Below are 27,251 nucleotides of genomic sequence, written 5' to 3' on the forward strand. Positions count from 1 at the left end.
CTCATTTGGAGGTTCATGCGCTAATTGGCATCACACGCCAAACCCTCAATAGGGTGCCGCACAACCAACACAAGATGAGAATCACACAAGCCACGCGCAATCCACTAGAGTTTCCTTTTGTGATCTCCCACGGGAAAGGCACAAGAACCCCTTACAATGTCAACGATCGGAGCCGACAACAATCACCAATAGCTGCTCAACGATCCACCAATCATCGGGCCGACTAGGTGTCGGCAAACACTAAGAGTAACAAGAACTCCACTAGCCCAAATCGCCCAACTAGTGCCACATGATGCTAGAACACTAAGCAGTGCACTAGAGGCTCTCCAATCTCACTCAAGATGATAAAATCAAGTATGCAAGTGAGTGGAGTGGTGTGATCAGCTCTCAAAGGGTGTATGCAGCTGTTAGAAGTGCCAAGAGAGTGGCCAAGGCTAGCCACTACCTCTATTTATAAGCCCACAAGCAAATAGAGTCGTTACCCCTTTGGAGCAGCTTTCTACGAGGGCACTGGATATGGTGGTGCTTGGCACCGGACATGGCGGTGCCCCTCCCAATGGTCACTTTTTAACGGCTAAAAACTAGCCATTCGAGCACCGGACAGGGTGGCGGTGGCACCACCCCTAGGGTGATGGTGACCACCCGGCCATCTGCTCGAATACCCTTTCTCTGTATTTTTATGGTGGTGCACCGCCCTTAGGGCGGCAGTGGCCGAGGCGGTGACCAACCGCATTTCACCAGTCTCTGGAAGAAAATGGCGGTGGCACCGCCCTCCTCGCGACGATGATCGGGCGGTGCACATCGGACGCACCGATGCCCGCTTCACTCCTCCTGAGTCTTGGCCATGTCTAGGTGGGCACCGCCCTAGGGGTGGCGGTGCCCCCGTGGCAGCACCCCAAGCCGAGTTTCGCCTCCTTTTCTTCACATTTCTCAACACCTTTGCAAATGTGCTAACACTCCAAGTGCTTCACCATCACGTGCAAGTGTGTTAGCATTTTCACAAATATTTTTTCAAAGGTTAATCACTTCTCACCGAATGTGCACTAGGCTTAAAATGCAAAGCAAGTATTTCAACACCTAGTGGTACTAGATGATCGAGTTGTTCGATAAGAGGTCCCCTCTTAATAGTACGACCATCTATCCTAAATGTGATCACACTCGCTAAGTGTCTCGATCACCAAACCAAAAAGCTCCTATTAAGTTTCACCTTTATCTTGAGCTTTTTGTTTTCTCTTTCTTCTTTTTCAAGTCTAAGCACTTGATCATCATGTCCACACCATCATAATGATCTTCACCATTTGCACTTGGAATGTGCTACCTATCTTATGATCACTTTGATAAACTAGATTAGCACTTAGGGTTTCATCAATTCACCAAAACCAAACTAGAGCTTTCAATCTCCCCTTTTTCGGTAATTGATGATAACCCTTTCACAAAGATATGAATTGAAATTTAATTGAATACATGTTGCTTACCCAAGCATATTTATCATGTGTAAAAGGATATGGACAAGTTTCATTAACCCCAATTGATAGCATTAGCTCCCCCTACATATGTGCTAAGAGTTTGGATTGAAGCTTGCACATATGCATGGATTTGTGTTGTGGAAGAGTAATGTCTACTAAATGATGCTAATGTATAAGAGATGAACCTTTGAAGCGTGATACCAATCAGAGTACACCAAATATACCATCCTTAGCACCATTGGTAACTAGACATCCATAAAAACTAGAATACCCCGTGAGATCAACATTAGAAGTAATGGTCTAGTTAAAATAAACTCAAGTCTAACCTATGCATGCTAGTTTTTCATTTCATCAATCAAACCTATAACTAGCATCCACCACACAAGCATGGAATATTAATTTAAAAACTTATGCTATGTAAGCAAACATATGAAATGTACATTCAAATGCACCAATTAAGTTTATGAGCTTGCTCCCCTACTTGTGTGCTTAAAATTTTAATTCACTACAAGAGATGTCTTGGTTTATGTTATTTTGTTGTCATAATATCTGCAATTTATATCATAGGTTAGCATTTATGACACCCAATTGACGAAAATGCTTACGTCAACAACCATGCGCCTTAAACCATGTTTTATAACCATGCGCCTTAAACTATGTTTTATGTCATTTAGATGTTGGTGACACAAATGTATGACGTTGGTTTTGAAGTCACAAAATTTTATGACATTTGGTTTTAAGTCACAATTCCTTACACCAAGCCCATGCAACCAGCAGCCTTATAGTGGGCTAAGCCCATTATTGAGGCTGAATTTTGGCCTAGCTCATTTCTTGTTTTGAAGCTTCTTTTGGCCCATGACTGATTTGTATTGATTCTAGTCCAACCAAGTTTAGGCTGAGCCCACGCAAGGTTTTTTTTGTGACAGTGCAGATCTTTTATGCTATTTTGAGCCCACAAAAAAATTATTTAGACCGGTCCACAATTTTCAATGCTGTCTAGGGCTGACCCAAAACTTATATGGGCCACAACCCACGTAGCTTTTTATTATGCCAACCAGACAACACAATTTGCAAACTAACACATATTCTTATATGCATTCCAACCGATATCAATTTGCAAACATAAAAAAATCCATATTCATATGTGCATTCCATCTGATGAGAAGTACATCAACTATAATAATAATAATAATAACACAGATGCATAAATTTTAATTCTCCTAAATTAGGAAGCATCCACATCTTGTCCTCTCCATCCATGTCATCACCAAGGTAGTTAGGCTTGGAACCTGTCCATGAATTGTAAAAGAAAATATTGAGACTACAAATCTAATAGGACTAAGTAATTCATGGAGGAGCTACAGGTCTAGTGAACTGAAAAGAAAAGAGCACGGACAGAGAAATTGATAGGTGCACAACATGTAGAGCATGTAGAAATTGAAAAGAAATAGACCATGGAGGAGGTACAGGTCTAGGGAACCTGCCCATGTCTGCTGCTGCCAGCAATGCACAAAGGAAATAGATCAGTAATTTGAATGAAGCTTGTACATGTATATAGTTGATCCTATAATGTCACTTATTTCAATCACAAAATCTTTGATCTTTGCAGAACACGTATTTAGAAAGCCTACAGTTCACAGAAACTAAATACAATGCAATGCGCGTGGAAATTGCTAAGACGAGTACACTTCAGAAACACCAGCAAAACAAATAACACAATGTGATTAAATGGCTTAATTCATGTTATCCTACTGATACATACATATATACATACGTACATACATACATACATACATACATACATACATACATACATACATACATACACATATATATATATATACATATATATATATACACACACACACATATATATATATAGGGAGAGGCTATTCAGTAGCCGGCTACAAAATAAGTTATTCTGTAGCCACCTCCATTTACTATAATTTTATATACTAATTTACCATAATATAAATACATATTTACGATAGTTGGGTTACTATAACACATGGGGATATTTACCATAACGTTATATTAAACCACTTAGTAAGGAGTTACTATAATCTCGTAAAATAACATAGTAATTATCGTAACTCAAAGTGGCTACAGAATAAGTTATTCTGTAGCCAGCTACAAGATAGTAGTTCTATATATATATATATATATATATAGGGAGAGGCTATTCAGTAGCCGGCTACAAAATAAGTTATTTTATAGCCACCTCCATTTACTATAATTTTATATACTAATTTACCATAATGTCAATACATATTTACGATAGTTGGGTTACTATAACACATGGGGATATTTACCATAACATTATATTAAACCACTTAGTAAGGAGTTACTATAATCTCGTAAATTAACATAGTAATTATCATAACTCAAAGTGGCTATAGAATAAGTTATTCTGTAGCCAGCTACAGGATAGTAGTTCTATATATATATATATATATATATATATATATATATATATATATATATATATATATAGAACTACTACTATGTAGCTAGCTACAGACTAACTAATTCTGTAGCCGAACCCAACACGGCTATCCCGACCCAAACACGAGGCACCGAATCAACACGACACATGCACTCCGGCTCCCGTGATTCCCGCTCGGCTGGCGCTTGGCTTCTGTAGCCGAAGGCAATTGATAGACTGCCATTCATTTGTTCCGTATATAATCGCTACAAACCATTTCTTTAATATTTTCTCCACCACTCATTTCCTCTCCATCCGGATCATAGGCAGAGTAGCAACGGTGGCGCCTCCTCCTCCTTCCCCACCGGCGACGGCGCCTCCTCCCTCATGACGGCCGCGTCTAGTTCTCCCCCATGGCGGCGGCAGCTCCTCCTTCCAACCGGTGGCCGCGGCTGCTCCTCCCCCGTGTGCCCCTGCCTCGCGCAGATGCGGTCCGGCATCTGCGCGGCTCGACCTGCGCACACGGGGCTCCCCGGCGGCGACACGGCCCGCCTCGCTCGGATGGTGGCCCCGGCGGAGGAGCGACCGCCTCGCGTGGATGCCGGCCCCGACTGTGAAGCGACTCACCTCGCGTGGATCGGTCGGTATGAGGTGGCGGCCCTTTCTCTGGTAGTGGTGGCGGAGCCCGTCTCCATGCTGGTGCCGCCCTCCCCGCGGTGGCGAACATGAAGATAGGCGGCGGATCTGGCATCTCAGCATGCAGATCCGGATTCCTCTTTACTGCAGTCTCCTACCACGACCTCCTGATTAGTGCAGTCCGCTGCTGTTCTTGGCTGCTGGAGAGGCCCCAATCCTCCATCGGAAGTGGCTGCTGGAGAGGCCCCAATCATCCACGCCGGGGAGCTGCATGCTCGTGTCTCTGCTGGCTGCTGGGAAGTTGCCTGCTCGTGTGTACCCTACACATCCCCATCAGGCTAGCAGAGACAGGCTACGGAGGTGATTTATCTTATCCATATGTGTTTGTTAATGTCAATTTCACTCTACATACTTGGTTCACTGATGCCCACTACAACTATTGCCTCCATGAACAATTGTTTATTTTTCTTTATGTTCGCCTTCTTAGTCCCTGTTTACCAGGCTGCATGAGTTTCTATGATTCTAGCAAATTTAAGTAGTAATTGATGTTCCCGCTTTCAACCAAAATAGTTGAATGGCAGGTCTCTTGTTTGGTAAATTATCTGTTTTCCTACTTCAAAACTCTTGTACTTATTTCTATCCAGTAAATCATCCATATGCATGTTTTCTAATTTCAGAATGTTTCTTTTGGTGAGGAGGTTAGTTAGACATGGAAGAATGAGTTACTCTCGTAGGTGATTAGCCTATTATAGTAAATGCTTATATTCATGTTACACAATTCTAGTATGAAAACAGTAGTAATTTACACATAACGATCAATGGATTCTCATAATATTTCCTTCTAGTATATTTTCAGTAATACCTATCTTTCTGTATGTTATATTGTCGTAACCAATCATACAACTTATTTACTATAATAGTTTGTCATCTATTTATGATCACACCATTGTGGTAAGTTCAACTGTGGGAATTTGATCGAAGACGCCATCCTCAATAGGAGCTTAGATATGAGATATGCCTGCTGGTTACTGTTCTATATCTTTGTCGACAAAGATCATATATATTTGGATTATTGTAGTACTAGTCTACTTATCAAATATCGATTACTAATGTGTTACACGAAAGCAATGCTTATGTCTCTTATTGTTAGCTAAAGCTCTCTTTAACTGATCTTTTTTGCCATAGTCATGGGATTATTGTAAATCTGCATCCTAAGTATTTTTTTATCCTTAGATGACAATTTTTTGCTCTTTTCAGCATGATTGTTTTTAGTTCAAGATTGTACAGTTCCAGATTTTATTGCTTGCTAAATGATCATATTATTTACTACTGCTACTGTTTCAGTTTCAGGTGATGATACTATAGGGGAAATTACCAGGCAACATCTGTGTTTTTTAGTTTAGAGAGCTGCCTTTGGCATGGTTGGTTGATCTTGTCCCTAATATGACTATCCTCAGGCTCCATTTTGCGTTGCCTTAACATATATATATTTTTTGTTCACGTAAATGAAAACAGATCAATCTTGAGCCAGTAACCAATTATCGTAAATAACATATCGATCTTCCAATAACCAATTCTGTGCCATGGTAACTATGTCCACCAATTGACGAGCCTGCATGTACATGGTTCAACTATCCTCAATTTTTCTTGCTCCTGCAGATTGAAGCAATTACTTATTTTGCCAGTGACACCTCCATTCTCACAGTGATGTTTTCTACTTTTCACCCTTACAGATTGAAATCGATTTGATCTAGAAACCAGAACTGAACTACAGGAATTAATTCTGGTGTTTACTTAGGCCAAGGTTACAGTAAACTCATTTGTTCTTGTTAATGATTTATCATGTATCTTGGTTAGCTTATAATGTAAATCACTGATGTGTTATTCGTTCTAATGTTCATTCACCACAGGTGCACGAGAAGGGGCCCAAGTTTGGATTAGACCTGCACTTCGACATGCTTTTACCACCCACTGAACGCTGACGAAGCTTCCAGCCGGACCGGAGGCTCACATGGCATGATCTTGATCGTCCCAGAGTCAGTTCAAAATGAGTGGAGACCTAGTATCATTCTGGTGGGAAGTCAATATAAACATTATAGCTATTTTATGATAAATCAGTGTAAACATTATAGTAACTAGTTATTTGAGACTACTTGACGTATATTTGCCTTGGCTCTCTTCTGTTTATATGTATACCCAATACATTTTAGTATTTGCATATATTCTAGAAAATAATTCTGCAAAAAAATCTAGTAAATATATTATCGTAACTACACTTGGTGTGGAAAAGCATAGCTTCTAGTAAATAATTATGTAAAATTCTAGTAAAGATTGTTGCAAAAATTTAGTAATCATTACTTTAACTACTAAGGGTAGAAAGGCATAGATTCTAGTAATCAATTTGTGAGTCAAGTAAATAGATTATCGTAACTAATAAAGCGAGGCAGCATAGATTCTAAACAATTTACTTCCAGGACGAATCCACTTTCCATGTGCTCTAATAAAAAAGTAATTTGGAGCAAGAATTACCATAAACGAGGAAGCTTGCCATATCCGTGCAAATGGTGCATCCTCGAAACTTGCATGCGTTGACTTGTGAATTCAGTAATCAGCGATCATGAAAATTGCCTCTCCGGTCGGATAGTGATTACAGTAATTAGCGATATTAATTTGCATGCAGTTCCAGCTGTCAGCTCTGCTCAAGAAGCCAACCAGGCAGTGCAAACCGGACGGAACGCTGGCTGCATGGACCGGCCTGGCTACAGAATAAGGTATTCTGTAGCTGGCTACAGAATAAGGTATTCTGTAGCTGGCTACAGAGTATACTCACTCTCTCTCTCTCTATATATATATATATATAGACGATAACTAGCATTACTAAAATCTGTATACAGTTCACAGAAACTAAATACAATGCAATGCGCGTGGAAATTGCTAAGACGAGTACACTTCAGAAACACCAGCAAAACAAATAACACAATGTGATTAAATGGCTTAATTCATGTTATCCTACTGATACATACATATATACATACGTACGTACATACACACACACACACACACACACATATATATATATATATATATATATATATATATATATATATATATATATATATATATATATATATATACATACATACATACGTACGTACATACACACATATATATATATATATATATATATATATATATATATATATATATATATATATATATATATATATATATATATAACCAGAGACGATAACTAGCATTACTAAAATCTGTATCAACCTAGTCCTCAATAGTGCTTTATTGAGAAAAAGAATATGATTTTGCTAAATTACATTTTATTTTAAGCAATAATAGCACTGCACAGGTCACCAGAAGATCAAAATGGACATCACCAAGACACGGGTGAGCCCGCAGCTGTCATTTGTAATTGAGCAAACACATGCAGCTATAGATTAATTTTGAGTCATCACATACAGGATTACATGTCAGACTAACAGTAATAGTATTCCAAGCAGCAGAGGAGTTAAAACATCATCTGCAGAAAGTGGTTACCATCAAGTCACAATGATGTAGGAGTATTGGCCCAACTAGCTCTTTGTTGATGGGCTTACCATCAAGTTCCACACCGCTGCACTTCTTAAGCAATAATGTTACATATCTTCACCCTGCACACCAACGAAAAAAATATTAGTGGTTCTTTGCATTCTGCATGTGCATGATACACGGCTACCAGTTAGTAAAATGATACACGGCTATCAGATGCACATATGCCTCTTAAAAACAGCAAACTAGTTAATCATTAGTCAATCCTAAGTAGACATTCATTCGGAGCCAAGATTTGCACAACTTAACAGGCAAAAAATCAGCTTCATATTAGATTTAGCTTTAAATTAATTAGTACGAGTCTACGCTCAGAATTGAGAATAACAACGTCAACCTGCAGCAGCCCCCGCCGAGAAGTAGACCAGCAAGCACTGGAACAAACAGGAACCGCACCAAAGTTGGCGTCGGCGTCGATCTGCCACGAGCAGAAGCCCCTGCACATGGGCTTGCCAGCCAGATCTAGCCTGCGAAGAAGAAGAGTGAGGAGGAGGAAGAGACAAGGAGGAAGATGGAGAATCCACTGTCAGCCTCGTGAATGGGGAATCTGCTGCCGACCTTGAGAGGAGGGGTGGAGGGCTCACGGCTGCGCTGGCCTCCTCTGCTGCCCGACCACCGGTGCCCTCGCACCGAGCTGGGATCCTAGCGAGCCTCTCATAGATGTTCCCCGCCGTCTTCACTGTCAAGTTTCTGATCGAAATGTCGCGGGCCTTGTTTCCTCCGGTACACGGTGGCGGCCACACCACAAACGTGGTTGGTGTGATCTCGCAAGACTACAAGCCCCTCCGATGTACAATAATGGTGTGCGCAAGCATCGAGTGGTAAGAGATATGCAAACCTCACTAATCACTAGGCCTAAACCTAGAGCAAGCGCATAAGCGGTGGTCTGATCAACCTAAGCACTTCGCAAAACACCTACACTAATCACCTAACAAAACACTAAGCACTATGCAAGTGAAGATCACTAAAATGGTGTATCAACACTCTTGGTATGTTTCCTTAGCTCCACTCCTGTCATTTGGCCGGTTGGGGGTTGTATTTATAAGCCCCACTGAGAAAATAGCCATTGGGGACGAAATCCCGCTTTTTCTGCTACTGACCGGACGCTGGAGTCGTCCTGATCGGACACGTCCAGTCGTCTCGACCGTTGGAGCCACGAACAACTGATCGGACGCTGCCAGCGTCCGGTCACATGCCATCGGACGCGTCTGGTCGTAAGGTCGCCGCTCTGAAACCTCTCTGTACTCGATCGGACGCTGCTGTCCTGCGTCCGGTTGGTTTGCCGCCAGTGTCCGGTCACTTGCTGAGTGTGTTATCGGACTGATGAATAGTGCCATCGGTGCATCCGGTCGATTCACTTGTTCAGCGTCCGGTCGCTGCTGCTGACGCCTGCTGTTGCCGAGCCACTGATCGGAGCGTTCGGTCACTTTCTTTCAGCGTCCGGTCGCTTCTATGAGCTCGTTTCTTTGCGATCTTGCGTGCGGCTTGGTTCCTATCTTCATATTTGAACTTTGCTTGATATCTTGGATCTTCTCTTGTGCTCCTAAGGTCTTGCTTGAGGTGTTGATCATCGCATCACGTCGCCTTTGTCCAAGTCACGTCTTGTATCCTATTGAACTACAAAACAATCACTTGCAAATTCATTAGTCTAATTTGATTGTGTTGATCATCAACCACCAAAATTCAAAGTAAATGGGCCTAGGGTCCATTTTTCTTACAATCTCCCCCCTTTTTGGTGATTGATGACAACACGACCAAAGCAAGCAAATAATAAATTTTTTTAATTTAAAACCTATCTACTTGCTAGGATGCAATGCAAGGGACAAGATTATATGATGCTAAAAGATACTACTTGTAAGAATACATCAAAACTCATCTTGCCCTTGCAAATGTCCCCATGTGGTATTATGGATTTAAGCCTTGCTTTCTACAAATTCTCCCCATTACATAGACTAATCCATAATCCACTATCCTCTCTTTCTCAGATCATTACTACAAATTAATGCTTGCTTTTGGTCCTCTAAATTCTCCCCCTTTGAAATCAAACACCAAAAAGGAAGACATTAGTAGCACAAGGGAGGGTCAAACTTTGTGATTCTTTGTGTGTAGAGTGAAATAGATCACAAAATTTGACTCTCACATTATATAGACTAAGCTCCCCCTAAAAATATGCATACATATGATGGAAGGCAAAGCATATGCATAATTGGTAAATTATTGCACAAGGGAATTTAATCTATATAATGCATAGGGAAAGCATATAAATATCAAAATGAAATCAACATGATGATATCGGTTTAGAAATACCATATGTGGAAACCAATTTGATTTCTACCACTTGCAATCGGTGGTGGATATTTGAAGTATGATGCTTAACTTCGGGGACTCTATTTTCCTTGCAATGAGACTACTACACACATGATAAGCTTGAAAAGGTGTTAGTCTTAAAGCATCCAACTTTTAGAGTAACTTGCACCTAAATTTGTGCACACAAGTATGAAATACTTATAGGAAACATGCACATTGATTTTAGAATAAAAAATACCACTTAAAAGATGATATCACATGAATGTGAGAGTCATTTTCGAAGGCGATATTCGGGAAAAATTATCTACAATTTGGACTTTGGCACATATTAGATGAACAATTGAAGGACAAGTTATGTGCCGTGCTCCTAAACAATTTTAAACCATGCAGGATTGCTCCAAGGAATAAGAAAGAAACCGAGCAAGCCTACCATATGAAATACCTAGTGTATGCATGACAAAATATATAAGAATGCAAATGCAAACCTGGCATGAAGTGTAACTAGATGCTAAAAGACACCAATTGTAGGAAAATTTAAATCAAATACCAATTGAAGTAAATTGAATCTAGTTACCTAACATGGAAAGGGGAATTAGGGTCCATAGTATTCACTAACCCACTTGGCAATGTCTTTGTCCTTCATGATGCACCCCATGAAATGCATCCACACTTTGCCAAGTCTCCAAATTTCCCGATGTCCATCGGACTTCTCACTTCCTTTTCGGAATCTAAACCTTCTTAGTGCTCTTCATGTTGGAAATGATTTCCTTTGGCACCCAAAAGCGTTTGACCCCATTGTTGGCTTGCTTGTTCACATTGATAGCCACTACCTTGTCATTTTTCTTGTTTGCACATTTGTTTGCACCCAAAGGCCTTCTTGTCCACCTTGTTGGTGTAGGTGTTGGAGAGCTTGCTCATTTGCTTCTTCTCTTTCTTCTTTGCTCCTCCCCCATTCTTCACCTTGCACTCATAGGACTTGTGACCTTCCTTGTGGCACACGTAGCAAACCACAGTTTGTTCTTCATCAAGCTTCTTCACTCCCTTGACGGTGTTATCTTGATGAAGTTGGGCTTGCTTCGCCTTGCCTTTCACTTGAGTCAAGTCCTTGGTGAGGCGAGCTACTTCTTGCTTGACTTGCTCATTTTCCTTTGCAACCTCTTATGCGCATGTATCTACAATAAGTTTCTCAACACAAACTTGGTTGCACGGAGATGAGTCTAAACATAAATCATTACAAGAAGTAGATGAATCCCTTTTAGACATGTTGAAGATAGAACTTTTCTTTTTAGATGCCTTAGTGGATGTTGTATTAACAGCTTCAAGATTAGCAACTTTATTAGTTCGCTCATCACAATGTTTGCACATGGTTTCCATTTTAGCAAGTAAACTTTTATAAGCATCTTGTGAGCTAGCTAACTTTTCTTTTAATTTTTCATTTTTTTACAAGTTGCTCATCATTGATTGTGCATGCATTTGTTGTTGCACTAGCCTCAAGTTTCTCAATTTTAGTAGATAGTTCGACACTGAGATTAGCAAAGTTCTCATATTGTTCAAGCAAAATTTTATATGCATCTTGTGAACTATCTAGCTTCCCTTTTAATTTTTCGAGCTTCTTTTGTTGACTGGTGCAAACTTTAGCATAATTAAGATTTTGTTGCACAATTTCATCATAAGAAGGCATTTCATCATCACTATCACTCTCACTAGAGGATGAGCTTTCATTACCTCATTGAAAGGTCCTAATGGCTAGAGGAGGGTGAATAGCCTAATAAAATTTCTACAACAACACTTAACAAAATAGTTAGACAATTATGAGGCAAAGCAAATGTTGCGCTAGCCTACTCAAAAGGCAAGCCATCTATCACAATTCTAGTTTAGATAGTGTCTATTCACACAATAGATATGACACTACTCTATGTTAGTGTGCTCTCAAAGACTAACTAAAGAGCCACACCAACCAACCAAGCAAGCTCTCCCAACTAGCTACACTAAAGAGCTTGTCAACTAGTTTACGGTAAAGTAAAGAGAGTGATCAAGAAGGTTATACCGCCGTGTAGATGAAAGAACCAATCAATCACAAGGATGAATAACAATGAAGACCAATCACCTTGGAATCAATGATGAACACAATGATTTTTACTGAGGTTCACTTTCTTACCGACAAGCTAGTCCTTGTTGTGGCGATTCACTCACTTGGAGGTTCACGCGCTAATTGGCTTCACACACCAAACCCTCAATAGGGTGCCGCACAACCAACACAAGATGAGGATCACACAAGCCACGAGCAATCCACTAGAGTACCTTTTGGCTCTCCGCCGGGGAAAGGTCAAGAACCCCTCACAATCACCACGATCGGAGCTGGAGACAATCACCACCCTCCACTCAACGATCCTCACTGCTCCAAGCCATCTAGATGGTGGCAACCACCAAGAGTAACAAGCGAAATCCATAGCGAAACATGAACACCAAGTGCCTCTAGATGCAATTACTCAAGCAATGCACTTGAATTCACTCCCAATCTCACTATGATGATGAATCAATGATGGAGATGAGTGGGAGGGCTTTAGCTAAGCTCACAAGGTTGCTATGTCAATGAAAATGGCCAAAGGTGTGAGCTTCAACCGGCCATGGGGCTTAAATAGGCTCCCCTATGAAATATAGCTGTTATACCCCTTCACTGGGCATAACGCGGGCTGATCGGACACTGTAGTCCAACTGACCGGACGCAGCACCGGACGCTCCAGTCATGAATACCGGACGTGTCTGGTTGGCACACTGGACGTGTCTAGTAGCCCCCAGACTACCACGTGTCTAGTTCAAACCATCATAGCCATTGCTACCTAATCTGCCGATGACCGGACGCTCAAACTGGACGCTGAATCACAAATGACCGGACACTGAGACGCAGTGTCCGATGGAGTACAGTAAGCATCCTTGCTCGACCGAACGCGTCCGGTGATACCGAACCGGACACTGCTGGCGTCTGATCGACTGTCCTGCTGTATACTGCTTTTTCTGATTCACACCGGACGTGTCCGGTGTGGCGACCAGACTCGTCTGGTCGCTGAGTTCATCACCAAATACCGAACGTGTTCGATCACCATACCGGACGTGTCCAGTCACTCTGTAACCAGTGCGACTAACTCCTTTTCAACTCTATCTACTTCACCCTTGCTCAAATGTGCCAACCACCAAGTGTATCACCTTGTGCACATATGTTAGCATATTTTCACAAACATTTTCAAGGGTGTTAGCACTCCACTAGATCCTAAATGCATATGCAATGAGTTAGAGCATCTAGTGGTACTTTGATAACCACATTCTGATACGAGTTCCACCCCTCTTAATAGTATGACTATCAATCCTAAATGTGATCACACTCTCTAAGTGTCGTGATCACCAAAATAAAATAGCTCCTATGGTTTATACCTTTGCCTTGGGCCTTTTGTTTTTCTTTTTCTTCTTTCCAAGTCCAAGCACTTGATCATCACCATGGTATCATCATCATGCTATGATCTTTGTTTGCTTCACAACTTGGAGTGTGCTACCTATCTCATGATCACTTGATAAACTAGGTTAGCACTTAGGGTTTCATCAATTCACCAAAACCAAACTAGAGCTTTCAATCTCCCCCTTTTTGGTAATTGATGACAACCCTTTCACAAAGATATGAATTGAAATTCAATTAAATCCATGTTGCTTGCTCAAGCATATTTACCATGTGTAAAAGGATATGGACAAGTTTCATGAACCCCAAATGGTAGCAATTGCTCCCCCTACATATGTGCTAAGAGTTTGGATTGTAGCTTGCACATATGCTTAGATATGAAATATAGGAGTCAATGTCTACCACATGATGCTAAGGTATAAAAGATGGACCTTTGAAGCGTGATACCAATCGGAGTGCACCAATATACCATCCTTAGCACCATGGTTAGCTTAATACCACTTTAGAAATATTTGGAAATGAAAGTTATCTAGTGATTTCATTTTATCATTCAATCTAACAACTAGCATACATCACACAAGCATGGATATTTTTAAATTTAGAACTTATGCCATGCAAGCAAACATATGAAATGCACATTCAATTGCACCATACAAGTTCATGAGCTTGCTCCCCCTACTTGTGTGCTCAAAATTTTAATTGATCCCTTTCCTTTTTCACTTTTCTCCCCCTATGTCATATATCAAGTATAGCTTTATGTTTCTCTCCCTTTATGATATTTCTCCCCCTTTTTCACTATTTCTACTACTATCTTTGTTTCTCTCCCCCTTTATCATCAATGACCACAAAGGTTCTAAATATAGATAGAATTACTTGTAGGGTCGAGATTATCAATGTCAATCAATGGGGTGAGGATCATTTTCCCAAATTTGGTCCAATCTAGATTATTTGCCAAAGATATTTAACTCGGTTTGATCCAAGGACATGCTTCTTCACACCTCCAAATAAGGGTTATCTTGTACCATGTTGAGTTAAACACTTAGAGCTCATTTTCTAGATCAAGCACTAGGTTTACAAGCCCATAAACATATCATATGCTATCACTAGATCAAATCAAGCATAGAAGCAATAGTGATATCATATAAACATCAAAATCATTTGATTTTCATGAATGAGACTAATAAAATAGAACCACTTGAAAGGTCCTAATAAAATTGAAAATGTGACTACATGCACTAATCATGTCCTTAGCAAAGATATATGTCATGCCAAACAACTTTTATCTTGGATTGCTCGAAGGAGAGGCATGTCATATAAGTGGGGGGTGCATCAACACATATTTGAGAAATCCAATATGTTCAACTCATTCCTTAGCTTGCAAAGCCTTTTCTCATCCAATGGCTTGGTGATTATATCGGCAAGTTGATCTTCGGTGCCTACACTCTTAATGCAAATGTCCCCTTTTTGTTGGTGATCTCTTATGAAATGATGGCGGATATCAATGTGCTTTGTTCTTGCATGTTGAACCGGATTGTTGGTTAGCTTGATTGCACTCTCATTGTCACAGCAATGGCACTTTCTTGAACTTGATTCCAAAGTCACACAAAGTGTCCTTCATCCAAAGTATTTGTGCACAACAACTACCAACGGTTGATAATGCAACACTATTTTGCTTCTTTGATGACCATAAAACAAGTGATCTTCCCAACAATTGACATGTGCCTGAGGTTCTCTTCCTTTCAACCTTGCATCCCGTATAGTCTGAGTCAGAGTAACCAACTAGCTCAAACTTTGCTCCTTTGGGATACCACAAACCAATATTTGGTGTATGCTTCAAGTACCTCAATATTCTCTTTGTAGCCTTCAAATGACTTTCTCTTGGTGAGGCTTGAAATCTTGCACACATGCATACACTAAACATGACATCTGGCCTTGATGTGGTCACATAAAGTAGGCTTCCAATCATAGACCGATATAATTTTTGATCCACCATGTTGCCACTTGCATCACTATCCAAGTTACCATTTGTTCCCATTGGTGTGCTAATGACTTTGCTATCAATCATTCCAAACTTCTTGATCATGTCCTTGATGTACTTGCCTTGACTCACAAATGTACCATTCTTTAATTGCTTGATTTGAAGACCAAGGAAGTAACTCAATTCTCCAATCATGGACATCTCAAACTCATTAGCCATCATCTTTCCAAATTCATCACAAAAGTCTTAATTGGTTGATCAAAATATGATGTCATCAACATAGATTTGCAATACAAATAGATCTTTTCCAATCTTCTTGATGAAAAGAGTGGTGTCAACTTTACCCATTGTGAACCATTTAGAGAGGAGGAAGTCCCTCAATCTCTCATACCATGCTCTAGGTGCTTGCTTCAAGCCATATAATGCCTTCTTCAACTTATATACATGGTTGGGCTTCTTATCATCTTCAAAACCAGGAGGTTGCTCTATATATACTTCTTTATTGATGTAGCCATTTAGAAATGCACTCTTTACATCCATTTGATAGAGCTTGATGTTATGGGCATAAGCATAGGCTAGCAAGATTCTAATTGCTTCCAATCTAGCAACTGGGGCATATGTTTCTCCAAAGTCAAGACCTTCAACTTGTGTATAGCCTTGTGCTACCAATCTTGCTTTATTTCTTACAACTATCCCATCTTGATCTTGCTTGTTTCTAAAGACCCATTTGGTTCCAATCACATTGTGTCCCTTTGGTCTTTCTATCAACTCCTATACTTGATTTCTTGTGAAGTTATTCAATTCTTCATGCATAGCATTCACCCAATCAACATCCTTCAATGCTTCATCTATCTTCTTTGGTTCAATGGATGATACAAATGAGAAGTGCTCACAAAATAATGCTAATCTTGATCTAGTTTGCACACTTCTTGAAATATCACCAATGATAGTGTCCAATGGATGATCTCTTGCAACATTGGTTGGTTGGAGGATTGAAACTTGATTGCTTGCACTTGCTTGATCATTAGGTTGAGATGATGTACTAACCACTTGATCTTGTTCATTGTCATGAGATCCACTTGCACTAACTTAATTTGTATCATCTTGCACATTTGAGTTAGAGAGCACTTGCACTTGATCATCTTCATCATCATTCACTTGCCTAGGCCTCAATTCACCAACATCCATGTTCTTCATGGCATTTGAAACTTGAATGCCTCTAACATCTTCTAAGTTCTTATTCTCTACTTGTGAACCCTTGGTTTCATCAAATTCAACATCATGAACTTCCTCAAGAGTACCACTATCCAAATTCCAAACTCTATATGCTTTGCTTGTGGTGGAATAACCAAGTAGGAATCCTTCATCACATTTCTTGTTAAACTTGCCCAATCTTGTGCCTTTCTTCAAGATATAACATTTGCAACCAAAGACCTAAAAATATGCAATGTTGGGCTTTCTACCATTCAAGAGCTCATATAGTGTCTTCTCTTTCAATGGGTGACAATAGAGGCGGTTGCTACAATAGCAAGCCGTGTTGATAGCTTCGGCCCAAAAGGATTGACTCATATTGTACTCACTAAGCATAGACCTTGCTATATCAATGAGTGTTCTATTCTTCCTCTCAATAAGGCCATTTGATTGTGGAGTATACTTAGCCAAGAATTGATGTCTAATTCCAAATTTATCACATAACTCATCAATTTTAGTGTTCTTGAACTCACTACCATTGTCACTTCTAACTCTCTTGATGGTTGTTTCAAACTCATTGTGAATGCCCTTGACAAATGATTTAAATGTTGTAAACACATCACTTTTGTCCACTAGAAAGAATACCCATGTGTATCTAGTGTAATCATCCACTATCACAAATCCATATTTGTTTCCACCAATATTAGTGTATTGTGTTGGCCCAAACAAATCCATGTGCAATAACTCAAATGTTTTACTAGTGCTCATCATGTTTTTCTTAGGATGGTTGTTTCCAACTTGTTTGCCGGCTTGACAAGAGCTACAAAGCTTATCCTTTTCAAACACAACATCTTTCAATCCTCTAACCAAGTCATGCTTAATCAATCTATTCAATTGTTTCATTCCAACATGACCAAGCCTTCTATGCCATAACCAATCCATGCTAGACGTAGTGAACAAGCATGTGGACAATCTAGCTTCACTAGCATTGAAATCAACCAAGTATAGATTCTCATATCTAAAGCCTTTGAAGATCAAATTAGAGCCATCTACACTTATGATTTCTACATCATCTACCCCAAATATGCATTTGAATCCAAGATCACACAATTGAGCCACGGATAGCAAATTGAAGTTCAAGCTCTCTACTAGCAACACATTGGATATGCTCATGTCATTGGATATTGTAATCTTACCATGCCCTTTGACCTTGCCTTTGCCATTGTCACCAAATGTGATACTATCATAACCATCATTGCCATTAGTGTTGATTGAGTTGAACATTCTTGCATTATCGGTCATGTATTGAGTGCACCCACTATCAAGAACCCAATGCCTTCCTCCGGCTTTGTAATTGACCTATAAAAGAAGATCAATTCTTTTTAGGTACCCAAACTTGCTTGGGTCTTTGAAGGTTAGTTACTAAGCTCTTTGGAACCCAAATGGCTTTCTTTTTTGAGCCCATCCATGGTTTATCAATGAACTTAGCCTTCACACCATTTGTACCCTTAGTAAGCATATAGCATGAATCAAGCTTAATGGAGGATACATTAGCATTTTTGCTCTTATTTTTGCATTCTTGCTCTTTGTGACCCACTTGCTTGCAACTAGTGCAAAACCGACCATTGTTCTTCACAAAACTTGTCTTGTGAGGAGCAAAGGCCACCTTGCCTTTCTTGGGGGTATAGCACAATCCCTCTTTGTAGAGAGAAGCTCTTTGGCTACCCAAGCACATAAGCAAGTGGTCCTCACCACCATAAGCCTTAGCTAAGGTGTGAGTGAGCTTAGTGACCTCCTTCTTGAGGTTCTCATTCTCAACTACTAGTGAGGCATCACAAGTGAGACCATCACTACTAGATGAGGTAGAAGTGGAAGTACTACAAGAAGGGTTAGTGAGAGCAACAATGATAGGCATAGATAGTGATTCATCAATTATATCACAAGTTATACCTACATTGCAAGTTTCAACATGCTTCCTTTTATTTTGCTCTTTAAGCGAAGAAGAATGAGCTTTTTCAAGCTTTTTGTGAGCTTTGCCAAGCTTCTCATGGGCTTCCTTTAGCTTTTCATGAGTTGCTTTGAGCTCATCAAGGGCTTGCTTAAGGGCTTTTACCTCCTTATTCAAGCTCTTGCATTTCCTTCTCTTAATGTCAAAGTGTTCTTTAGCATCTTCTAGCATGCCAAATAATTCGTCCTTAGTAGGTTCATCATCATCACTATCACTATCATTTTCATTTTCATGTTCATTATCATCAATATGTTCTTCATCACTTTCATCATCACAAGATTGTGCCTTAGTGGCCTTAGCCATGAAGCATGATGAAGATTCGAAGAGAGAAGGTTTCTCATTAATAGCAATGCTTGCAAGAACCCTCTTTTTGGTGGTCTTGTTATCATCACTATCATCATCATCATCATCACTTGAGGAAGCATCACAATCCCAAGTGACTACATATGAACCACCCTTCTTCTTCTTGAATGCCATCTTGTCCTTCTTCTCTTTCTTTTCCTTCTTGTCCTTCTTGTTCTTCTTGTTGTCATCATCATTGTCGCTATTGTATGGGCATTGAGCAACAAGATGATCTTTGCTTCCACACTTGAAGCACCTTCTTGACTCTTCTTTGTTCTTGGATGAAGACTTCTTCCTTCTAGCATGGTAGCCCTTCTTTACCATGAACTTGCCAAATCTCTTGACAAAGAGAGCCATCTTCTCATCATCATCATCATCCCAAGATTCATCTTCTTCACTTGATGTCTCTTGCTTAGCTTTGCCCTTTGATGATGTCGCTTTGAATGCCATGCTCTTCTTCTTGTCATCCTTCTTGTCATCTTTCTTCTCCTTCTTTTCTTCCTTCTCATCATCATCTCTATAAGTATCATCGGTCATTATATCTCCCAATACTTGGTTTGGTGTCATGGTGTCCAAACTGCTTCTTACTAGAATGGTGACCAATGTGCCAAATCTTGAAGGTAAGCACCTCAAGAACTTATGGGAGGAGTCCTTGTCCTTCACCTCTTCTCCAAGTGCTTTGAGATCATTGACAAGCACTTGAAGCCTATGGAACATCTCTGGCACACTCTCATCCTCCTTCATCTTAAAGCTTGCAAACTTTTCTTTGAGGATGTATGCCTTAGCACCCTTTATGGCTTGAGTGCCCTCAAATGATTCTTCCAACTTCTTCCAAGCTTCATGTGCCATCTCAATATTCTTGATTTGCTCAAATGTTCTTTCATCAATTGCATCATGAATGGCACTTAGAGCAATATCATTGTTTTGGAGAAGCACTTCTTCGGCCATGGTGGGATTCTCTGGATCATCAATCTCAATTTTGGTTTCTACCACCTTCCACACCTTTTCTATTGATTGACTTGATGTGTGTGGTCATCTTTGACTTCCAATAAGAATAATTTGTGCCATCAAATTGGGGTGGCTTCTTGGTGTTGTTGATTTGAGCTATTTTTACACCGAAGGTTGTTAAGCCTCAAATAACGGTGACCTCGACTCTGGTACCACTTGAAAGGTCCTAATGGCTAGAGGGGGGGTTGAATAGCCTAATAAAATTTCTACAACAACACTTAACAAAATAGTTAGATAATTATGAGGCGAAGCAAATGTTGTTCTAGCCTACTCAAAAGGCAAGCCACCTATCACAATTCTAGTTTAGATAGTATCTATTTACACAATAGCTATGACACTACTCTATGTTAGTGTGCTCTCAAAGACTAACTAAAGAGCCACACTAACCAAGCAAGCAAGCTCTCACAACTAGCTACACTAAAGAGCTTGTCAACTAGTTTGTGGTAAAGTAAAGAGAGTGATCAAGAAGGTTATACCGACGTGTAGATAAAAGAACCAATCAATCACAAGGATGAATAACAATGAAGACCAATCACCTTGGAATCAATGATGAACACAATGATTTTTACCGAGGTTCACTTGCTTGCCGGCAAGCTAGTCCTCGTTGTGGCGATTCACTCACTTGGAAGTTCACATGCTAATTGGCTTCACACGCCAAACCCTCAATAGGGTGCCACACAACCAACACAAGATGAGGATCACACAAGCCACGAGCAATCCACTAGAGTACCTTTTGGCTCTCTGCCGGGGAAAGGTCAAGAACCCCTCACAATCACCATGATCGGAGCCGAAGACAATCACCACCCTCCGCTCAATGATCCTCACTACTCCAAGCCGTCTAGGTGGCGGCAACCACCAAGAGTAACAAGCGAAATCCATAGCAAAACACGAACACCAAGTGCCTCTAGATGTAATCACTCAAGCAATGCACTTGGATTCACTCCCAATCTCACTATGATGATGAATCAATGATGGAGATGAGTGGGAGGGCTTTGGCTAAGCTCACAAGGTTGCTATGTCAATGAAAATGGCCAAAGGTGTGAGCTTCAACTGGCCATGGTGCTTAAATAGGTGCCCCCACAAAATAGAGCCGTTATACGCCTTCACTGGGCATAACGCGGGCTGACTGAATGCTACAGTCCAACTGACCGGACGTAGCACCGGACGCTCCGGTCGTGAATACCGGACGTGTCTGGTCGGCATACCAAACGTGTCCGGTAGCCCCCAGACTACCACGTGTCCAGTTCAAACCATCATAGCCATTGCTACCTAATCTGCCGATGACCGGACGCTCAAACCGGACGCTGAATCACAAATGACCGGACGCTGAGCTGGAGCGTCCGATGGAGTAGAGTAAGCATCCTTGCTCGACCGGACATGTCCGGTGATACCAGACCAGACGCTGCCAGCGTCCAATCGACTGTTCTGTCGTATATTGCTTTTTCTGATTCACACCGTACGTGTCTGGTGTGGCGACCGGACGCGTCCGGTCGCTGAGTTCATCGCTAAATACCAGACGTGTCCGGTCACCATACCGGACGCGTCCAGTCACTCTGTAACCAGCGCGACTAACTCCTTTTCAACTCTATCTACTTCACCCTTACTCAAATGTGACAACCACCAAGTGTATTACCTTGTGCATATGTGTTAGCATATTTTCACAAATATTTTCAAGGGTGTTAGCACTCCACTAGATCCTAAATGCATATGCAATGAGTTAGAGCATCTAGTGGCACTTTGATAACCACATTCCGATACGAGTTCCACCCCTCTTAATAGTATGGCTATCAATCCGAAATGTGATCACACTCTCTAAGTGTCTTGATCACCAAAACAAAATAGCTTCTATGGTTTATACCTTTGCCTTGAGCTTTTTATTTTTCTCTTTCTTCTTTCCAAGTCCAAGCACTTGATCATCACCATGGTATCATCATCATCATGCTATGATCTTTGTTTGCTTCGCAACTTAGAATGTGCTACCTATCTCATGATCACTTGATAAACTAGGTTAGCACTTAGGATTTCATCAATTCACCAAAACCAAACTAGAGCTTTCACTCGTGCCATAAGGCACATATGCGAAGAGCTTGATGATGAGTGCTTGCGCCCTTGCCTCTTATGATGGTGTTCTTCTTCACTTGAAGAATCATCCCATTACCTTATTGATGTGAGGGCTTGGTTCTTGCACACCTTCTTCTTTGTCTTGGGTGTGGGCTTGTTTGGACAAACTTTCATAAAGTACCCCAACTCGCCGCATCCATAGCATCCTCTCTTTCTTTGCTCGTTTCTTTGATTAGTGAAGATGATATCTTGGATTTAGATGGGCACACCCTTAACATTGAGCCTTTGGATCATCTTCTCCACCTTGTTCATTAGTTTGATTCTTCATCAAGGTCGGAGGTGGAGGAGGAAGATTGATCATCTTCACTTGAATCTTCATCATCATCATCATCGTCCTCATCTTCTTCTTCATCTTCACTTGAGGAGCTTGAGCTTGAGCTTGTCTCAACTTGCTTGCTCTTCATCTTCTTTTTCTTGCTATATGAGAGAGCTTTGCCTTTGCTCGATGAAGAGGCTTTGTCTTGACCCATCTTACATGACATTTCAAATGCCACTATCTTGCCAATGACTATGCCTAGGGTCATGGTGCTCAAGTTCTCCATGTTGTGAAGGATGGTGATGATGCTTGCATATTTCTTTTGTGGTAGCACAGATATGATCTTCCTCACAATGTCCGCATCATCTAGCTTTGTTAGTCCTATTGAATGGAGCTCATTGATAATTAGATTCAAACGAGAATACATATCACGAACAAGTTCATCATCATTCATTGTGAAGGAATCATAATTTTGTTTAGCTAGACAATGTTTTTGCTCACGGATGTTAGATGTGCCGTCATGGAGCTCTTGATGTTTTAACCAAATTTCATGTGCCGTATTTAAAGTGAACACTTGGTTAAACACATCCATACTAAATGATTCAAACAAAGCAATTTTTAGCTCTTGCATTGAAATGTATTTCCTTTTCTTTACTCTTTGTGGGTTTATCGGGATTCTTAATGGGTTTCATCCCATCATGAGTGACTCTCCAAACTCCCAAATCAACCACCACAAGGTAACAAGCCATTCTAGCTTTATAATATGGGAAGTTAGTGCTATCAAAGTGCGGAAGCCTAGAGGTATCCATCCCAACCACTTTAAATAGCGTTAGCTCAACGGCGGTTAAGCCAAAGGTCCAAACTGAGCCAACCGGCTCTGATACCAATTGAAGGAGACCATGACGCCTAAGAGGGGGGGGGGTGAATTAGGCAACTTAAAATTCTAATTCTAAACTATGGCCTCTTTTTCTAACCTTAGCAAAACCTATGCAAAAGTTAAACTATCTAAATGTGCAACTATAGCTTTGCTAGTGTATTGCTATCTCTACCACAAAAGGAGTAATACAATCAATATAAATGCAAAAGTTAAAGAGTAAGGTAGAGCTATGCAAACTCTCATCGATGACTCTGGTATTTTTATCGAGGTATCGAGAAGCGCGCTAGTTTTTCCTAGTCCTCGTTGGAGCCCCTCGCAAGGTATCTCTCGCAAGGGCCAAGCTCTAGGTCGGGTAACTCTGTGGATAGCCTCGGGCATTCCCCACACAGAAGTGGGTCTTCGACATGCCTTTCGGTAGGCCTTTCCTGGATGCTCCCTGCCATCTTCACTATCAAGCTTCTGGCCGAAACACCACGGGCCTTGTTCCCTCCGGTACACGGTGGCGGCCATACCACAAACGCGATTGGTGTGATCTCGCAAGACTACAAGCCCCTCCGATGTACAACAATGATGTGCGCAAGCACTGAGTGGTAAGAGGTATGCAAACCTCACTAAACACTAGGCCTAAACCTAGAGCAAGCGCATAAGCGATGGTCTAATCAACCTAAGCACTTCACAAAGCACCTACGCTAATCACCTAATAAAACACTTAGCACTATGCAAGTGGAGATCACTAAAATGGTATATCAACACCCTTGGTTTGTTTCCTTAGCTCCACTCCTACCATTTGGCTGGTTGGGGGTTGTATTTATAAGCCCCACTGAGAAAGTAGCCTTTGGGGACGAAGTCCCGCTTTTCTGCTATTGATCGAACGCTAGACTCGTCTTGATCGAATGCGTCCGATCGTCCCGACCGTTGGAGCCGCAAACAACTGATCAGACGCTGCCAGCATCCGGTCACATGCCACCGGACGCGTCTGGTCACAAGTTCACCGCTCTAGAACCTCTCTGTACTCGATCGGACGATGTTGTCCTACGTCTAGTCGGTTTGGCGCTAGTGTCCAGTCACTTGCTGACTGTGTTGTTGGACTGATGAACAGTGTCATCAGTGTGTCCGGTTGATTCACTTATTTATCGTCTGGTCGCTGCTGCTGACGCCTGCTATTGCTGAGCCACTGATCGGAGCATCTGGTCACTTTCTTCTAGCGTTCGGTCCAGCATTCGGTCGCTTCTATGAGCTCGTTTCTTTGTGATCTTGCGTGTGGCTTGGTTCCTATCTTCATGCTTGGACTTTGCTTGATATCTTGGGTCTTCTCTTGCACTCCTAAGGTCTTGCTTGAGGTGTTGCTCATCAAATCACGTCGCCTTTGTCCAAGTCACGTCTTGCATCCTATTGAACTATAAAACAATCACTTGCAAATTCATTAGTCCAATTTGATTGTGTTGGTCATCAAACACCAAAATCCAAAGTAAATGGGCCTAGGGTCAATTTTCATTACACCCGCATAATCCGAGTTAGAGTAACCAACTAGCCCAAACTTTGCTCCTTTGGGATACCATAAACCAATATTTTGTGTATGCTTCAAGTACCTCAATATTCTCTTTGTGGCCTGCAAGTGACTTTCTCTTGGTGAGACTTGAAATCTTGCACACATGCACACACTAAACATGACATCCGGCCTTGATGTGGTCACATAGAGTAGGCTTCTAATCATAGATTGATATAACTTTTGGTCCACCAAGTTTCCACTTGCATCACTATCCAAATTGCCATTTGTTCCCATTGGTGTACTAATGGCCTTTGCTTCATTCATGCCAAACTTCTTGAGCATGTCATTGATGTACTTGCCTTGACTCACAGATGTACCATTTTTCAATTGCTTGATTTGAAGACCAAAAAAGTAACCTAACTCTCCAATCATGGACATCTCAAACTTATTAGCCATCATCTTCCTAGGCTCGTCACAAAAGTCTTGATTGGTTGATCCAAATATGATGTCATCAATATAGATTTGCAACACAAATAAGTCCTTTCCAATCTTCTTGGTGAAAAGAGTAGTGTCAACCTTACCCATTTTGAATCTCTTTGAGAGGAGAAAGTCCCTCAATCTCTTATACCATGCTCTAGGTGCTTGCTTCGAGCCATACAATGCCTTCTTCAACTTGTACACATGGTTGGGCTTCTTGTCATCTTCAAAACCAGGAGGTTGCTCAACATAAACTTCTTCATTGATGTAGCCATTGAGAAATACACTCTTGACATCTTTTTGATATAGTTTGATGTTGTGGGCACAAGCATAGGCTAGCAAGATTCTAGTTGCTTCCAATCTAGCAACCGGGGCATATGTTTCTCCAAAGTCAAGACCTTCAACTTGTGTATAGTCTTGTGCTACCAATCTTGCTTTGTTCCTTACTACTATCCCATCTTGATCTTGCTTGTTTCGATAGACCTATTTGGTTCCAATCACACTATTTCTAGAGTGAGAATTTGGAAGTTATTTATAGTAGGAAATGACAAAATGTGTTTACATACCCTCAACTGGCCGTCGAAGACAGAAGCCTGGTTGAGAAGCCCGGACCATGACTTCATCAACCCGGCGAACTCCGAGCTATAAGCCTAGAGCTAGGTACTTGGTCCAGTAACTGGGATGACATCGTCCTCCTCCGCTTGTTGGGCGCTTGTCGTTGGCACTTTTAGGGTAGGAGCACTCGGTGCAGCAATGCTTGGGTCAGCCCTCGCGCTTCGCACTTCTTCTTCAGCAGTAGCCTCCGTAGGCTCTGGCCCCGGTGGCTAATGTGCTTTATCACTCACAAGCACCACTACCTATGGCTATGGCACCTCCACACTCTCTGTGGTACCCCGCTATGCAGGTTGCTCTACCTCACCGATGGTAGACGTTGGACCTTGCGCCCAGGGCATTGCAGTAGACTTGGGTGGAGACATAGGCCCGCTTATCTGGCCTTTTTCCATCCGGTCACCCTTAGTTCATGGGTTCTCTTCAACCTAGGGCTCCTCACTCCATGCCCAGGTACTCAATGCCTTTTGTACCCTAGGATGAGTAGCATACAAGTGATGTCCCGATAACAAAAATAATATACAAAGGATTTTTTTGACAATTACTTGGCACTGGATCTCTTCTTCAAGGTGGGCTTGCCTAGTGATATCCCACTAAGCGATCGACCCAGCCCTAGACTCGACACTGATGCTGATAGTACTGAGTCCTCTAGATGACTCATAGTACTAGCATCCTATCCAAGTGTGATCCCATCACCCTGAGTTGGCACTCAGGTGCTCCACAGATCTGGTGGCAGCATTCTACCAAGAGTAGTTCAATGTCACCAAATACATCTATGATAGACTTTTGTAACATAATTTTACTTGAAAAAAAATACTTACTGTCTAATGGAAAATGAGGTGTCTTCCTCCTCCTCTTCCGCCCGTTCCTCCATAGCCTCAATGCAGTAACTATTCACAACTTGGATTCAACACAAGGTACCATTTGGACTACACGGAGATAATTCAGACATCTTTTACCTGGTCTTAGTGTATAAGAACAACGGGGCCTCTTTGGTACTGGCCCACTCGCGCTGG

The 27,251-nt window shown here is 41.2% G+C and overlaps 1 long non-coding RNA gene across 2 annotated transcripts; it reads right to left on the reverse strand.

Annotated features, from left to right (window-relative positions):
* Window positions 1-2,579: 2,579 nt before the first annotated feature.
* LOC136500333 (uncharacterized) lies at window positions 2,580-8,763 on the reverse strand. 2 transcript variants are annotated; one of them, XR_010770012.1, is made up of 4 exons: window positions 8,683-8,763; window positions 8,462-8,586; window positions 8,077-8,189; window positions 2,580-2,755 (listed from the first exon to the last, which is right to left on the reverse strand). It is a non-coding gene; the product is annotated as an uncharacterized lncRNA (long non-coding RNA). The 2 variants fall into 2 exon arrangements; XR_010770011.1 differs by having other exon boundaries at window positions 8,462-8,591; window positions 8,683-8,756.
* Window positions 8,764-27,251: the final 18,488 nt, after the last annotated feature.

This window comes from Miscanthus floridulus, chromosome 13 (genome assembly GCF_019320115.1).
Source record: "Miscanthus floridulus cultivar M001 chromosome 13, ASM1932011v1, whole genome shotgun sequence".
Lineage (NCBI taxonomy): Eukaryota > Viridiplantae > Streptophyta > Magnoliopsida > Poales > Poaceae > Miscanthus > Miscanthus floridulus.